This window comes from Pezoporus flaviventris, unplaced genomic scaffold (assembly GCF_033815535.1).
Source record: "Pezoporus flaviventris isolate CSIRO_AGI_PZ_B2104156 unplaced genomic scaffold, CSIRO_AGI_Pfla_v1 ptg000002l, whole genome shotgun sequence".
NCBI classification, from domain to species: Eukaryota; Metazoa; Chordata; class Aves; order Psittaciformes; family Psittacidae; genus Pezoporus; species Pezoporus flaviventris.
The window spans coordinates 57,945,237-57,951,236 of record NW_026892550.1 but is presented as its reverse complement, the minus strand read 5'-3'; positions in this window follow the sequence as shown (position 1 = coordinate 57,951,236).

The window sequence follows — 6,000 nt, the reverse complement described above, 5'->3', positions numbered from 1 at the left end:
TTGGGTGACACGGTTTAGTGTGAGGTGTCCCTGCCCGTGGCAGGGGGTTTGGAAATAGATCATCTTAAGGTCCTTTCCAACCCTAACAATTCTGTGATTCTAAGGTATGATTGTGGCTGGGGACTCCAGATGACTCCCACCATTAAATGGGGCTTTCTATCTTGAATTAGGCTGAAACTGCTTTCAAAACTGTTCTCAGCACTGCTGCAGTGCAGAGTTGTGCAAACCCAAGTACTTTATTCCAGATGTTCCACCTGAATTGTTTGCTGGCTGCTGTTACCACATCTGTATTTGTTTTCTGAACCTTTGCATGTTCTCTCGACTGGAGCCGGCAGCAAATAAAGCGCTTCTAGCCAAGAGATGACACTTAGATCTGCAGTTCCTTCCTGGCTCTAGCAGCAAGGTTGGTGGTGTTGCTGCCACTTCGTGGCATTCCAGCACAGCTCCTTGGATTCCAGACTGTTGCATTTCCGAGCTGTTCCAGCACAAGAAAAGCCACCAGGAAGCTGTGTGGTTCCTGCCATCTGACTTGCCTGGTGTGCAGGGGTTGTGGCGCTCCATCGCTCCAGGCCAAAAGCCCATGCCAATCCATACCTGCCCTCAGTTTGCCACCAGACCGGTGACTCGGGCTTCCAGTGAGTGCACACAACCTATGGTAGGTGGGGCAGCAGTGTCCTCACAGAGATCAGACACACGGGCACTGGGCTGCGCTGAAGAGAACGCACGTGTGCCTGCGGCTGCCTGCCTGGCTTCTGAATCACAGATTGGATTGGGTTGGGTTGGGTTGGGAGGGACCTTCAAAGCCCATCCAGTCCAATCCCCCCGCAATGAGCAGCGACATCAGCTACATCAGGCTGCCCAGACAGACCCACATCCACCCTGGCCTTGAACGTCTCCGAGGACGGGGCGTGGACCACAGCATCCCATGGGCACAGTTCTGCCAGTCCCTGCCTTTGCCTTCTGTGACTTGGGCAGTTGGCTGGAGCTCCGGCGGGTGAAGACCGAAGCAAAAAACTGTCCCTGAGTACCTCAGTGTCCCTTCTCCATGCCCCAGGTAACTTGGTCTTTCATTTCCTTCTGCAAGGGGGCCACACTTTCCCTCGGCTTCCTTTTATCATTGACACACCTGTAGGAGTTTTTCTTGTTGCCCCTAACGTCCTTGGCCAGATTTGGTTCTGCCAGGGCTTTTACCTTTCCTAACCTGATCCCTGGCTGCTCTGACTTTTCCTCAGTATTCCTCCCAGGCTGCCTGTCCTGGGTGACAGCGGACAACATTGCCGTATCGTTACAGTACGGAACGCTGGACCCAAGGAAACATTAACCTCAGCGATACGGAGTAGGAGAGGAGAAAAACCAGTGGGAATCCCAGGAATCCCGTACCTTGACTGAACACGTCGCTTGTGTTTGACATGGGCTGTAACGTGCCCAAGTCCTCACTGCAGGAGCATAAAGGTTACAGAAAATGGTGGCCCAAGAGCACTGCTGATTTCAGGTAGTGATGGGTTACTAAAAGTGCCATTAGCATACAGAAAGCAGAGGCTGCCAGCAGGCTATTTTAGTGTTTGGAGAGCAGCACGGGGCTGAGAAACCGCAGTCAACTTGAACGCAGCTGCTTTGCCAAATGTAACATTTGGCTTTGAAAAGGATAAGCCAAGCCGAAGCGACAAAGCCAGACAGTTTATGGTACGTAACAAATCTCAAAAGAGATTAAACACAGTTGCAAAATGAGATTTAGTCAAGAAAGGCTCAATAAACAAACAAACAAAATCTGATTGCAAAGCAACCCCAACGTAGTTTTGGCTGCTTTAGCTGGGGATGGGGCCACTGCCTTGGGCACAGAGCTGAGTAGGGCCGTGGATGCTTGCTGCAGCCCCACGGCCTCCTGCTCCCCCTTTGCCCTCCCTGGCTTTGAGATGACCTCCCTGCTGGCACGTCACACCTCCTCCTCCTGCTGCGTCCCTCCTCTTCCGCTCCCCATCTCCATCCCACCTCCAAAATGAACCCTCCTCCCTTTAGCCCCAAGCAAGGATTGTAGGAAACAAACCTTTTGGGGTGCGAGGGGTAGGGAAATGATGGAACAGAGGATGCGAGTGACACAGGTGCAGCTGCACCCTGGCCAGCAGAGAGGGCAGCTTGTGTTCAACTCACCCTCGCTCCCCACCAGAACCACAGCAAGATCCACACATGTATGGCCACAACCACGAGCTGCCTTCCCATGCTCCTCTTCTTACCTTCCATGCATCTTGCAGCCGGCCTGGGGGAGACCTGCTGTCACACCACTTGAAACACTGGTTGATGGCAGTGAACTGAGTCCCAGTCCCACCTTGCCTGAGCAAAGGCACCACCAAGCTCCTCCTGTCTAAGCCTGTAACTAAAATTCCCACCAGATGCTCACATGGGGATGTTTCACATCTGGGTTATTTTACTAATGAGATACTTCTTTCCTTTACTCTTTCTTCAGTACCAGTTTTGCCACTGGGGCTTTACGTGTGCAGCAAAAAAAGCGAACTGAGCCCCCCAAAAGTGTACCTTTTCTCTACGTCTGTAACAGGAAAGTGTCTGGTGGGTATTACAACAGGCTTCAGAATCCTCTACAGTTTACAGACTACGTTAGAAAACCACATCCATGCTTAGCAGACGCCTTTGGCGCAGTGTCTGATGCAGAAAGGACCTGAATAATGCACGAACTGTATCACAATAGTGCATAGAGACATGCAGAAATCATTCTTCCAAGGCACAGTCACACTGCCCAACATAAAACCAAATAATGGGAAAAGCCCCAAACAAGAACTGTTAAGGCCGTTGCAAAGAGCTCACCTCACACAACCCACGAGAAGCAGAGCTACCACGGGGCATGGAACCCTGTGGGATTCCCTGAGGCAACGGGATTTCCCTGTCAGCGAGTGCTCAGAGCCAGGCTCTGGTGGCTGCCGGCGGCGGACTCTGGCACAGTCTTCTCTGAATCCATTTCAGGAGGAGAAGAGGCTGATGCCTTGAATCATGACCCTCCTGCCACTCTGAGCACCTAGATTTGCACACATTCTTGTTCCCAAAGGAAAGGGCAAGGGGTGACAAACAGGGGAGCAATTGAAACGGAGACTTCTTGTACATAAATTCATACTTAAACCTCATTCAGAAGGGAAACGCTAAGACCAGTCAGAGAGAAAAGGCAACCCGCAACTTCTCTACAAGAAGCACAAAGACGCTTGCAACAACTCATAACAAATGGGCTATTTCATTTATTGTTTATTTCCCCACATAAATGAATCGGCCATCTCAGAAACTCCATCACACACAGGGCAGAAAACATCATTTACAAGACGAACCTGTGTCCCCAAAATAAGTTTCAGGCGTATAGATTTAGAATGGGAACCAAGAGGGAAGGGAGAGGACAAAACAAGACCAAGGACATCGCAGTCAGACTTTGACCTTAATTTACAGAAGAGATCTCTGGGGGGTTTCAACTATTGAATAAATGGCATCTTAAAAATAGATCATTTGACAGTTTCAACACGTGCATTATTTCTCCTAAATAAATAGGGCATGGAAATGGTTTCGCTTTGCTACCACAGCTGCCTCCTTTCCTTACGGGACTTCACCATCACCCGTTTCCCTTGGATTCATGATTTTGTTCCTCAATGGCAAATGTTATTTCCTCCACTATTACGTGTTTTGGTTTTAGTCATTCCTTCATTCGCACTTGTTAAGACCTGATACAGGCCCAAGTGCAAATGATGAGCATCTTGCCTAACCCTTCACAGGCCTCTGAGCTGGCTCGAGGTGGAAACATGATGGCTTTTAAAAAATTAACTATTATTGAAACAGTCTCCTCCATGACCTGCAACAAAGCACAGCTTCCTATGTAGCTTGGTACCAATGCTTCCTCAGATTGCTTTTGAAATGAAAGCCCCCAAATACCGCCCTGCACACCTGTGACATGAACTGCCCAGGATCCCATTTCCTCCAGTTCCAGGGGAGTTTGCTTTGGGAGTGGGAGCAGTCCTTGCATGACCACTGCCACACAGTAGCAGAGCACATGTGCCCTTTCCCAGCTGTAAAGAGGCAAATGCCAGTACATCTGCCTTGCCCAGGCGTCTTCTTACCAACTCTGCTCACATAATGCACTTGCATGAGCTTTCCAGGGCAGCAGATGATTGCCATCTGGGCAGCAAAGTGCCTAAAGGGCCGGCAAGGACAGGACCTGGTGCACCCACAGCTTACAGCAGGGGTGGGCAAGTGGCTCTCCAATGGGAACACGGTCTGGCAGCAGGGAGTGAGAGGGGTGTATGCAAAATTAGAGTCCCGAGGGGACCTGCGTCCCTGCTTCACCTTATGCTTACCCATAACTAACACTCTGCCAAGGCTCTTGCAGACTCCCACAGTGGTTTTCAGATTCAATAAAGCTTCCTTCCTCTTCCTCAGCCGGTGAGCCTAAAAATTGCTAAGTTGCTTTGAAGACAAAGCCACAAGGCGGCATCGACCCACTAGTATGGAATCGAGCTCCAAAGTGCATGTCAAGCCTTCAGGCTGGCTGGCCATCCCCATGCTTCCCGAGAAGAAAACACTTAAAGCTGAGCCCCTCTCTGTCCCTGGCTCACCCAGAGCAGCCCAGGGAGAAGGAGCGCAAGTGAAGTTTGATAGCTAAAAGAGCGAGGGGGGGACATGGACCTTCCTTCCACTGGTTAGGACAGCTTATCCCTGAAAGGCACTAAGGCTTTCAATAAAGTGAACATACAAGGACAGTCCCTTGAAGGTACAGGAGGTCCCGCACTGCCAGGGTAGGCGAAGGGACTCCAGGCTTCCCGGTGGCAGAGGCCATTTCTACAGGAACTACTTCTGGAAACGAACACCTTTTGCTCTCCGCTTTCGTGACCATCCAGACTACTAGCAGGTAATTTACACAATACTGCTGCACACACGCAGACCTGTTCCTCCATCCTGAAATCATGGGGAAAATGGAGCTCATCCTTTCCTGTAAGTACAGCTATTTTAGGACACCATTCTCTTCACCACTCCCACAGGTCTGTCCGAGACAGGGCAAGGGATGCCAGAAGGGACCAGAGGGCTAAGGCACACTGTGAGATATGAGGAGGGCAGGATGCTGCTGCCACACAACAGGAAATCTTTGGGTAGAGAACGGTGTCCCCCTACTGAACACACAGGTGCCGCAGATGCTGCCCTCACAGTTACTGTCACCTGCAAAATCACATTTTCAAAACGCAGCCCCCAACAAGGAAAAAATTGCTTGCAAACAGCTCATTATTCCCTCGGGTGTCCCCTTGACAAATTCCTAAGTTGCTGGGCCCATCCTATAGTTTGGTTCAGAGAGAGCACATGAGTTACCTCCCACACGAAGGAGGTCCTACTTTGCTACCAAACCCTGCTTTTACATAGTCACTGACAGCAGCAACGGTTACAGGCAAATACCCAAACACAAAATTTGTCTTGTGTTCCACATTCAACCACTCAGCCCCTCCTTAGAGAAAAGCGATTCCTCCCCGTGTAAGCTCTCAGACCCAGAACAGCGTCCAAACAACCACAGTGACCCAGTACAAGCCGAGTACCCGTCCAAATGGCAAAAAGCAACAGGACAAGGAGTCCTCAGTGTCAGTGATGTCCCTTCACCACAGCAGAGGCAGAGCTCTTTCCAACCACACTTCGTCATTTTGCCACCCCAACTGTGTTTGGCTTACAAGGTTTAAGCCAAACAAGACCCTAAGTAACACAGTTCAAGTGCTAAGAGCATGTGTGCGTGGCCAGAAGGACCAAAGCAGCGATGACTGGAGTGAACTTGCAGCACTGAAGGCGGTGGCTTTCCCCCACTTCTCAGGACAGCGGGTGGCTGACAAATGCCAAAGGGTGAGGTCGGACACAGGCAAGGCAGTAATTTTTGCGGCTTTTATTAGAACGTAACGCTGCCCGGCGCTGGTGAGGGTGTTACTTGCCAATGCAGAGGTAAAGACAACAAAGACTGCACCTGTGCTTGCAATAACACTTCTC